This window comes from Amblyomma maculatum, chromosome 3 (genome assembly GCF_055883805.1).
Source record: "Amblyomma maculatum isolate TAMU_Amacu chromosome 3, ASM5588380v1, whole genome shotgun sequence".
NCBI classification, from domain to species: domain Eukaryota; kingdom Metazoa; phylum Arthropoda; class Arachnida; order Ixodida; family Ixodidae; genus Amblyomma; species Amblyomma maculatum.
Window position 1 is genome coordinate 121,274,281 of NC_139346.1, and position 12,218 is coordinate 121,286,498.

The window sequence follows — 12,218 nt, forward strand, 5'->3', positions numbered from 1 at the left end:
TATTCGTTATTTCTTACTGTGAAGATAAAGCTTTCTAATAAAACAGAACAAAATTGTTTAAAAATTCCGTAGTCTGTTCCTTTAGGTAAGAAGAAGAGTGCCGAGGGCATCAGAGAATTAACTGAAGTAACCAACATTTCAGTCGACACTCTAGCTAATTTGCGGTGTCCTGCCACCTGCAAACCCCAGCCAAGAGCAACGTTGGCCACGAGTAAAGTGTGCGACAACCCTGATCTTCAGGCTGAGAACAGGAATCCAATGAATTGGTTACTAAATTTTCATAGTAAGCTAGTAGTATCGTTCGCTTCTTAAGGTCGCAAAGTTTCAAACATTTTTGTCGTTTACATTTAAAATATTTCCCTGCTGTTTTTACGATCTAGTCATGGTGACTTGATTAGAGGTAGCTGAAATGTCTGCGAAGTTTTTGTTTGTTTATTTTTTACACGGTGCCTTAGAGAAAGGAGCACGCATGCACATCTACGACATGCATGGTAAAGAGCGTCGGGGGTCGGGATTTATTTTGGTGGTGGTGGTGAAAAACTTTTAATAAGAAAGCTAAAAATCAACGAAATTTTACAGCCGTGTTACGGGCGGCCTTCGGGCTGTCGATTGTGGCGGCCAGTTCGTGCATAGTCGCTACCTCATTCACCCATGGCACCAGCCAAAGTCGGACATTCGGCTCGGTACTGGATAATCAGATTACCACTACTGCGGTCTCGTAAGGTGCCAAGAGGCATGCACCCTCTTTCAGCTCATCGATCCCTTTTCCTTCTTCAGCTATCTATTCCATTTCTACCGACAGCGTGGATGTAGTGCGAAGCGAAAGCGTAGACAGTTATGGTGATTTTAAAAGAACTTGAAAATGGGCTAGATGGTGTAGTTTCTATGGATTCCTAATAGCGCGCGATTTAAGAAACGAACGCAGGCAGAGGGAAGAACACAGGACTGGAGCTTACGTCTGTGTTTCGTTGCGAAACAGCAATGTATTCCCTTCTTCTGGCAACTGAAAACAGTGTCTTAAATACACTTTAGGAGGTTTCCCTTGATTTAAAGCTTAACCGCACCAAGCACGTCCTGTGAGCAGGAGGTGCATTGGCGAATTCTTTTGTCAGCCTGCTTGTTACATTGAAGGCAACATGCGTTCATGGGGACTCCAGAGAGCGAGCAACAGTGCGATATCCGCATGAACTCAACAGCGAATAGATACCGGGTGTCTGCATGTGGCACTTTTCTGATATTTATTCACGTGAAAAAAAAAGGAAACGATGCTTCTTGAAAAAGCCGTAATCGAGTTAACCTCTGGAAAAAAGGCGTTTTCGGGTAGTTCGAGAAACGGAGCGATTTTCCCAATGCTTCGCTGCCTTTTGTGATGCTCACAATGATTTTCGTTTCCATGAAATCACTATGCTGAATTAGGTTATTTGTAGGTTCTGCACCTTCCAAACTGGATGGCTATAATTCTTCCACAGTGCGCAATTTCGTTGGCTCCCAACAGCAGTAACAGAAAATAGAGAATAGAGGAAGCTTAAGCTTTCTATTAAGCAGGCTTAAAAGAGCGAGGGAACCTGCCGCGGTGGCTAGGTGGGTAAGGCGTTCCACTAGTGCACCTGGGTGCACGGTTTCCTGCCCGGCGCGTTAGACTCAGTTCATCTCCAATTGTGTTAAACGCGAAAGGATTCATGTTTAATGAGTAGTGTGTTCAGGAATCACATATGGTGTGTCTGTAGAGCGTGTCCGCACGTACCGATGCTTAAGGGAAAAATGCCGTGACTGGTCTTCCAACCTGCGTTAGCACGAATCGACCTGCTTTCCTGTATCATGTGATTTGAGAATGTAGCGCAAGGAAAACGAAGACGAACAAAGGGGCACACATGGGCGCTTTCGACATTGCTTTTCTTTGCGCTACCTTCTTAAAATGCAAATGCACCAACTCGGCCAGTTTAGCCCCCTCCTGCAGCTTCCATGTCTCAGGCGGTACTCACTCATTGCTGTCTAGCGCAGAGTCACGTAACAAGAGTTGTTACACAGAAAACCACGTCATGGCTACGTAAAATTCATCTTTGTCCACTCGGCGCACTTTTCTTTTTTAAGTTTAATCAGCAACTCCAGAAGGCCATACCGAATTTCGGGAGGGCTGTCTGTGGGCAGCTGCCAGGAAAATCCTCATCATAATGGGCCCGGTATGGGTTCCGGCTATCTCGTGCAATCGCGAGGATGAGAAGGCACACGAATATGCTCTAGGTTTCGTCGGCCGGTTGTGAGTCCCTCGTGTCCCATGGGTGCGAAAGAGGGCGTTCTGTCCTTCCTTCCCCCACATCAGTCATTAGGCAAAGCAGAAGAGGTACTCTGGCGTCTGCTACAAAACCCACTCCTTCTCCTGCCTCAAAATATATTTGTATATATTCAAGGAGCAGGTCAAATCAAAGTGCAGAGCGTGGTGTCGATGTTCCTATACCACATTAAATTCGAGTGAACTACCTATCAGCCATATTTCGATTTATTTCCAGATCCATCGCTGGAGGAGTGGGAGGCCGTTCTGCACTGCTCGGACTCGGTCCTCCAGGCCAGGGTCTCAGGGTGGGTCGAGGAGATCGCCGCAAGTACGCAAACATTTAACATCCATCCATACTCTGTTCCAGCGACTGGGTGTTGTGGATGGCGCATCATGTATGGCTTAATCGCAGTGTTTGTTGATATATATATTTCTCCAAAAGTTTATTTTTGGCGTTCCTGTTGTGGGTGGATCATTTGTGCAGCCTAGAAAGGCAGCAAAGATGTTATATATCTGCGACATGGAAGTCTCCCACTTGCCCTTCCCCTCCCTAGCTCCTACAAAACGTTTAGGCACTGCTTCTTTTCAGAACCTCCGTATCACGACCTGAAGGGTACGATTGTAAATGAAACGAAGAAAACCTCGCAAAATTAAGTAAGCTTATAGGTGTGCCACGTCTTCGGGCTAGGCTCAACGCATACTTACATACAGTGACTCACTTTCAAGCGAAACGGTTAATTTGCACAAAGAGGCGATACGCTTTTTCTCTGCCAAAGTCAAAACTAGTTTTGGATATAATGCACCAGCAGTAATTCCTCAGCAAACATACGCATGCTGGGCACATATGATGCAATAATTTATTAAATGCTGAAAACATGTTCGCTTTTGCATTCGGCATCTCTGAGCAGACTATGAAGATCCACTTGTAGATGCGTATGCAGTGTAAGTAAAGCAGAGTCATGCGGAGCAAGAGATAATTGCGTTTTAAAAGGATTGGAGTGGTTCTTCATCCCAGCTGATGTATGGGAGGCCGTGCCTGGCAGCAACCGCTTCAGCACAGTCGTAGCTCGAGACCACGATCTCCGACCCCCCTTGGTCCGTGAGGCCACAATGGGGCAGTGGCTTGAAATATGTGCATATATGTGATCGAAGGTGGCTCTAGATGCGCCACATAGAGAGCATGTGAGGCCGTACTAGCTCAGGTGTGCCCAGGCTAGCCAAGCTAGGGATGGAAAGATTTTGGCTTGTAGCTGGCACCAGAATATTTGATGGGGTTCTGAGAAAAAGATGTGAGGTGGGGGATAGAAAAGGCGTTGTTCTCGGTAGTGAAAATATATATCATGATAGGTGAGAGGTCTGTCCCATGTGCTTCCCCAGTCTTCGGTATGCCCCGCTCGGTTGACGTGCGCTCGATGAGTTAAGTGGCCTCCCTCGTTACCTGCATGGCCTGGTACCCAGACAATCTGAGTTAGTCGGGGAGCTGTGGAGCCAAAGGTTAAGCCCTAATGGGCGACTCAATAGCCTCTTATCGGCGTTTCTTGCAGTGTTTTACTTATCATTCCAATTAGTTGCAGGAAAGGAAAGTCTTGTACCTGACACCTTCTCCTGTAAGAGTGAGTTTGGACAGTACACCATCTTTTGTTGTGTCTGTAAGGCTTTCCTACCTATAAATCTATCATATAAATCTATCAGAAGAAGGAAAAGAAAATGCATGGACCTGCTACTGGCTCTATAGCTGTGCCACCTCCGCGCCTTCTTGCTCGACTCCATATCCAACACACCACACTCGTGGAAGACAGGTTTTGCATCCCAGAATTGTGGAGACGCGCCCTCTGCGTGCGACCTCTGCCAGCGAATATGTCACACGAAGATCATATTGGTCGGCGCCTGGCACGAGCGGAAGCCCTAGCCCGACATTATAGCAACAAAACAGGTGTATACTATGTGGACGCCTCCGGCCCTCACCACGGGGGATGGTACACGGCCGCTTTAGTTCACAACAGCAAAACGGTTAACGGCCTCACCTTCAGAGCTTACAGTACAGCAAACGCAGAAGAGGTGGCGATTGCTCTCGCGGCATCTCATTTCGACTCAAAATACATAATTACCGACTCGCGAGGAGCCTGTCGGAACGTCAGACAAGACTGGACTCCCTTACTAGCCTATAAAATTTACTTAAATTGCATACGGGATACGGACCCCGCACACCGCTACCTTATATGGGCCCCTGCTCATAAGGGTTTGGCAGGAAACGAGGCAGCAGACGCAGCCGCCCGCGCGCTCTCTCACCGGGTTGTTTTCTCCTCCCTACCCGATCAGGAACCCGATTTTAATCCGGCCTACACCTTCAAAGATATCACGACGTACTATCAAAATTGTCATCGCCTTTACACCAGCCCATGTAAAGGTGTCAAAAAGGCGGATGAGCGGCTTCTTCTCCGCCTTTTCACCAATACATTGCTGTGCCCGGCAGCCCTAAAACATTTTGACCCCTCTTTTACTGGCAGCTGCCCACCACACTGTGGAGCGGTGCCTTCTGACATCCATCACATGGTGTGGGCCTGCCCCTCCAACCCGGCTATTCCCCCCATCTCCAACCCAACCCGGGAGAACTGGGAGGCGGTCCTGCTCGGCTGCCACGACTTACAGGCCCAGAAGCCTTAGTCGGACGCGCCCGAGCGGCGGCAACCGCCACTGGGGTCCCCAACTAGGGACCTCCACCTAGTGCTTGCAAAGACCGGTACCTTATGGGCCGATCCAAACATCCTTGTGTAAATAAATGTTCTTACAACCACCACCCGCTGCCTCGTGCGGACAGAAGAGAAAATAGAGAAGAAAGAAAAGGAAGAGGGAGAGAAACACGCACGCCGCAACAGCCTCATCCACCACCGAAGCAGTGGTGGGTGCAATGACGGCCTAAAACAGATAAAAATTCAGTGCTAGGCTGGCCCCCAGCAGCAAGCGGTGATTACCCGCGTGTACCAGCCCCATCAGGGGAGATCCTATTCGCCCCCACCATTGTTGTTGTTGTTGTGGCTGTAGGAAGAAAGAAAAGAAAATGCACGGACCTGCTACTGGCTCTGTAGCTGAACCACCTCCGCTGCGTCGTGCGGACAGAAGTGAAACCAGTGTAGTAAGGAAGCGCAAAGGGAGAGAAAGACGACCGCCGCAACAGCAGCCGTCGTCCACCACCTAAGCGGTGACGGGTGCAATGACGGCCTACAACAGGTAAACATTCGCTGGCTGGCTGATCCCCGCCGCAAGCGGCGTTTACCTATCGTCCCAGCCCTGTAGGGCTAGGAACAGCCACCCTTCACCCAAGGGCGCGCAATGTACTGTCACGACAGGTCATGGCATCACCAGGCGATTCATTCATATACAAAGCTGACCCTGCCGGGCGTCCAATCCAGGCGTCCGTGCGGCGCCTTTCATTTGCCGCTTCCCCGTACAGCGCACCTCACAGCAAACAAAAGCAGACCCATATGGCTAGGAGTCGTTATCACAGCAGGTATCAGCGGCATTTGAAATATAATTTCGTTTCTTTTTGGCTTTCTTATTAAAAGTTTTTCGCCACCCCCATCATAATAAATCCCGACTCCCGACGCTCTTTACCATGCAGTCATAGATGTGCATGCGTGCTCCTTTCTCTAAGGCACCATGTAAAAAATAAACAAAAAAGAACTTCGCGGACATTTTAGCTAACTCTGACCAAGCTACCATGACTAGATCGTAAAAACAGCAGGAAAACAGCAGGGAAACACTCATTGCTACCCATTTACACAAGGCGTTCGACACCATCAGCCATTAAGCCATTGTCGAAGCACTCATCCACACCGGAGTTGTAGCCCGCGTCAACTTTGTGAAATCCTTCCTGAATAACAGATGCTTTTAAATTCAGACCGGTACCAATCACACAGCGCACTATTTTGCAAAACCTCACGTGTGTGCCTGAAGGCTAGGTCATCCCCCCCCCCCCCCTGGTTTATCATCGTCATGGCGAAAATCTCATGGCAACTAGCCAAAATCGATGGCCTATGGTTTACAATATACGCGAACGATATCACACTTTTGACCACGTACCTACGGCTTGAGAACAAACGGAGATGCTGCAACTGGCACTAGATATAATCGACAACGAGCTTCATTCTACAGGCATGCGTCCATCTCTTGATAAAACAAAATTTCTCGTCGTACATCCACCGCCTGGCAGCGTGGATGTGAACCTTCTCTTCGGAGGTCAAAGCATCGAACAACCTCCAGAATGGCCTCTCTGGATACTTGCCATTCCCTTCAATCAACATGGTACTGCTAAGGATTGGATGTAACAGCTAAAATCTCAATAGAAGCCAATGCTCCGACTCGATCAAACGTCTCAGTAGCAAGAGTGAGGGCGCAGGGACGGAGGTAGCGCGTCACCTCACTGTAGCTATTCCTGTCGCCTAGCTCCGCTACGGTGCCCCTTAATATGACTTCACCCCAACAAACTACAAAACCCTTGGCTTACTTTATAACTGCCTTGAGGATTATAACCGGTCTACCCGTACACACGCACATTACGGAGCTTCACAGATTCGCTCAGCTCCCACAAGTGGATGCACTTATTGTACTCGAGCCAATCATGGACCTCGCCTGCGGCCCACACTCTACCGGCACCGCTTCCTAACTCTAATCCTTGACGAAGCAAACCTTCACTTGCCCATATTTAACTACCTTACAACATCATGGACAGGAACATTGGTAACGGATCCAAACCCCATTCCAATCAGCACCAACGGACAAGGAAGAGATCACTGGCAACGCCAGGTAATTGATAAACAAGACCAGCATACTAGTCTCTGTATTTATACCGACGCCACAATATACCAAAACGATGACACCAGCACCACGTTTGCAACCACTGCCTACAACAAGGAGGGTTCAACGCTGAACGTTACTAGCCACAGTGGTCGCAGGTACTGGTCCAAACCTGGACTCGAGTTAACGGCCATTGCGAGGCCCTTTGATGCGGCACCAAAGAAACAGATCATTTCATCCGCCTCTACTCCGACAGTCAAAAGGCTATAAAAACTCTAAAAACCTGTTCTTACAATACCTCAGTTCAGTTCATTTTTCTATGTCTTCGATTCTACCAGCCGATAGAATCGAAGATATAGAAAAATTAACTGAACTGAGGTATTGTAAGAACGGGTTTCCAGAGTTTTTTATAGCCTTTTAACTCGGAAACAGGTCAGAAACAATACAAAGATTGTGGAAGAAAATGATGCCCCCGCCATCATGGATCCGCACCTGCTACGCATGTGGGAGGCCAAAAGGAGCATGGAAAAGAGACTGAAGGGACAGAGGCGGAATAGAAACCTAAGAAGAAGAATCCAGAAACTACACAAAGAGATTGAAAAAGATGTTGTAAAATTATGCGAGCGAAAGTGGCTAAACAATTGTGACAACATGGAGAAACAAATGAGTCTCCCCAAAACGTGGAACATATTCCGCCACCTGTTATGCCCCGAGAAGTCCAAAACCAACTCAAGCATAAACCAGCGGAAGATAATACACGTCTTTGAGGGCATGGATGAAGATTTCTGGAATCAACTCAGAGAAATCTACATTGGAGATGGCATCAACCAAAAGCAGCGCACTTATGGGGACTAGACAACCCGGAGCTAGAGCGACCGATAATAGAATCCGGGGTCAGGGCAGAGATAGCCAGCCTCAAAAGGGACTCTGCTGCCGGCCCAAACGGCATAACCAACAAACTAATCAGGAACATAGACGACGACTCCATCGTCAGCCTTACCAAATACATGCAGGAAATATGGGAGAAGGGGGAGCTCCCCATTCAATGGAAGTCAGCAGATTTCATTTTTATACCTAAGCCAGGAAAGCCACACAAGTTAGAAAATCTAAGAATCATCTCCCTCCCCTCGTGTTTGGGGAAGCTGAAGGAGAACGTGGTCAAAACAAGACTTGCCAGCTATATGGATGGAGGACTATGGCCCATAAAATGGTTGGCTTCCGAAGGCTCCTCGGCACGCAAGACGTCGTGCTGAGACTCAAACATGACATCATGGACAAGAGAAAAACCAAAGATACAAAAGACGTCCTTGGCCTAGACTTAACTAAGGCCTTCGATAATGTGGGGCATGACGCAATTCTCAAGAACCTCGAAGATCTAAACATTGGTGCAAGAACCTTCGCTTAGTAAGCAGTTTTCTTTTAGAGAAAAGACTCAAGCTAAAGTTCCTAGAGACAGAATCCCCAATCATCAGGACGACAGGTAGAGGCACACCACAAGGTTCGGTGCTCTCGCCATTGCTCTTCAACATAGCAATGATTAACCTCCCCTCTCTGCTAAAAACAATATCAGAAATCACGTTTAGCCTCTACGCAGATGATATCAACATCTGGTTAAACACAGGCTCGGTCGCAGAAATACAGGAGAAACTGCAGCGCGCGGCTAGAATCGTCACAGAGTACGCGGAAAATATAGGCCTCAAGTGTTCAACGCAAAAATCACAGCTACTTATCTACACGAACAAAAAAGAGAAGCCAATCTTCGAAATCACAGTGGATGGTCAAAAAGTGCCCGAGATTAATCAGATTAGGATCCTCGGACTCATCATCCAGGCAGACGGCAGAAACGGGTCTCTGATAGACAAGCTACAGAACTACGCTGCACAAGTAGCGGGTCTCATCAGAAGGGTCTCTCTCAAAAACAGGGGACTCAAAGAAAAGAGCCTGCTAAGACTAGTACAGGCTTATATAATCAGTAGGGTAAGATATGCAACACCCTACCTAAACCTGGCAGTAAGGGAAAAGGTACAAATAGACGTCGTAATAAGGAAGAGCATCAAAAGCGCACTCAGCCTTCCCAGCTGCACCTCCACGACCAGACTGCTGGGAAGGGGGGTTTACAACACACGGGAGGAAATAATGGAAGCCAGAAGAATAGCGCAAATGAAGAGACTCAGTCAATCCGAGACGGGAAGGCAAATTCTAGAATTCACCGGGCTCCAGCACGATAGAGGGATAGACCCCAAGATCAACCTCTACCAAACCTGCAGAACCAACCTGTACATCCCACCCATGCCAAGAAACATGAGCCCCATTCACAACAAAGAGAGAAGAGAAGACAGAGCCAAAGCCATCGAAAAGGAGATGAGCAAGCTTGACCCGAACTCCGTGGCGTACACTGACGCAGCCACCGGGAAAACGGGAGCTGCAATCGCAGCAGTGGTGGACGGAGCCGGAGCCCCTCTAAGCACGGCGTCTATAAAAACAAGAAATGTAGTCATCGCTGAACAGGTAGCGATTGCGTCAGCCTGCGTCGGCACAAAAGCCAAAGTGATTATAAGCGACAGTAAAACAGCCATTTGGAGCTTAACCAAAGGAACAGTGTCACCCGCGGCTAAGAAAATTCACGAATCTAGGGAGATCTCACAGAGGAGCACAATACAATGGACCCCAGGCCACGAATCGGTGTCTGGAAACGAAACCGCTCACGCACTCACCCGAGATACCTACCACCGGACGAACGTCGAGCAGGTCGACAACCCAGAACCCGAGAAGTTAAACACCTACGACGAGATCTGTGAATACTACAAACTAAACAGAAAAACATTCTCTACTCCACATAAAGAGCCAAACAACGAAGAGGCCAAACGTCTTCGCAGACTACAGGCCGGAAATTACCCCAACCCGGTATGGCTGCACCATTTAAAAGTAGATGACAGACAACACGAAAACTGTAAACACTGCGGACAGAGAGGTACAATAGATCACACAATCTGGCAATGCTCCTTTTCGCCTGGGGCAGTGGCCAAGATTCATGACACGGAAGCTTGGGAATCCCTTCTCCTTGAGACCCAAAAAGAAGTCGTTCGCCTGGCGGCTGAGGCCGCGAAGAATCAACGTATCCTTGCGCCCTTTAATCGCGGGGTACCAGCCCCCTATTCGGGTCTGCATACCTAGGTGAGGAAGTAGGGGAACCTCCTGTATCGGCGGAATTAAGTTCTAAATAATAATAATAATAATAATACAATACCTCAGTGCAACACCGCATCAAATAGCACGGCCGCTACCTGCAAAAGACCTCGCTAGTCTCGGTACAGATTCATTGTACACCTGGGCATCACGCACAAGGAACCGGGAACAGGACTGCCCACAAGGCCGCTGACGCGCATTTAGGAGACAGCCACCGAATATTGATATTGGCCCGTCCAACTAGGACCACCTTTACTGTTCTCCAGACTCCCTCATCATACCTGACTCTGTCATCACGCTGCTTAAACATAAGCGGAGGGATTTGTCGCGGGAGCTTGTCCCCGATATTACACCTCCGATTCCTTCTGGCCTCCCTCGCTTAGCCCAAGTTCTCACTTACAAGCCGCGAGCAGGTACAGCGTACCCACCGGACATCCTGTGCCAATGGCGCCGAACCCGGATCGGCTGTCCCAAGGGCCCTGCTGACTATGTCGACATGCAGCACTTGATCTGGATCTTTCCTGGTACGGCGAGCCTCCGCGCCCGCAAAACATCTGCTCACCTCACTCAGACTTACGGAGAATAAACAGTCCCGAATACCAACGTCAGGAACAAGCTTAGTGCCCTGGTAGACTTCATGTTGGTGTGTGGCGCCCTCAACCTGACCTAATCCACCCCCTTCCTCTCTAGGTGTAAGGTCATTCCTATGAATAAAAATTTATAAATATATTAATAAATGAACAAAAATGCCAAATGCCAAGATACGCAGCGCTTTAGGGTGACCTGCAAAAGTTGTTGCGACTGTAGGAAGAAGGAAAAGAAAATGCACGGGCCTGCTACGGGCTCGGTAACTGAGCCACCTCCGCTGCATCCTGCGGACTAAGGAGAAAATATAGAACAAAAGGGAAAAGAACAAGCAGAGAGGAAAACGAGCGTAGCTACAGCCGTCATCCCCACGGAAGTGGTGGTAGGTGTAATGACGGCCCACAACAGGTACTACCGCAGGTAGCAGCGAGCTCCCTGCCGTCCCAGCCCCATAGAGTCAGGAGCAGCCACTACCACTGTCCCCCCTGCAAGAACCAATAGCCTCAGTTGGCCGAAATGATTGCAGAGCCCAAACCTAAAGCAAATCTTCCTCTCTATCTTTTTTCATTCCTCCTTCGTCGCTTTCCTCATGGTATGGTCAATGTTTACACTCACTACTGCTGCACTGCTTTCTTGAATACAATTTCTTCAACACTGTTGAAACAATCACTGGAAGCATTCAACCCAAGTTGGCTCGTAACGCCGGTGGGGGTGTAGCTCAGTGGTAGAGCGCTCGATTTGCGTTCGAGAAGTCCCGGGTTCAAACCCCGGCTCCTCCACTTTAGGATTTTTTGCAGCTCTTTTATTTGTTACTTTGAACAGATGGTAGCATGTTAAGTGCAGCAATAAAGAAAACAGAAAGAAAGAAGAAAGTTGTGTGTGTGTGTTGAGAGCCCTTGCCGCGGGAAGCTAAATGCTTTGCAATCCACGACGTTTTGTACTCGGTGGCTAGTATACTTAATATTACTTTTATCTAAGGTAACTGTAGCGTGTGGAGTACTGCATTCCAAGCTACTTTGATACCAACGTGTTCTCTGAATGCTATGTGAGTGTTCTAATATTTTCTTTATTAAAAGAAACCTGAAAATTTTGGTCTTTGTCTCCAATAGAATGAATCTGATTGGCCCACATTTCTCAACTATAGGAGCAATTTTCCTTTTGTGCTCCTCTAATTGTGTTTGCTTACAAATTAACTTACATATTAACTTGCTTACATATTTCGAGCTTAAACAGCGTTAAGCTAGAAACAAGACACGGCGGTCGTGTTTCCGCGGGCGCTAAACGCATGGAACCCGTGTACTCCCCTGTAATATATCACTACATGTTATGGAAACCTTGTGTAGTCACAAATACTCGACATCATAGTGCAAAATGCTTTGGC

At 48.1% G+C, this 12,218-nt stretch overlaps 1 non-coding gene across 1 annotated transcript; it reads left to right on the forward strand.

Moving 5' to 3' along the window:
• Positions 1-11,544: 11,544 nt before the first annotated feature.
• On the forward strand, positions 11,545-11,616 carry TRNAA-UGC (transfer RNA alanine (anticodon UGC)). Its single transcript has one exon. It is a non-coding gene; the product is annotated as a tRNA-Ala (tRNA).
• The last annotated feature ends 602 nt before the right edge of the window (positions 11,617-12,218 follow it).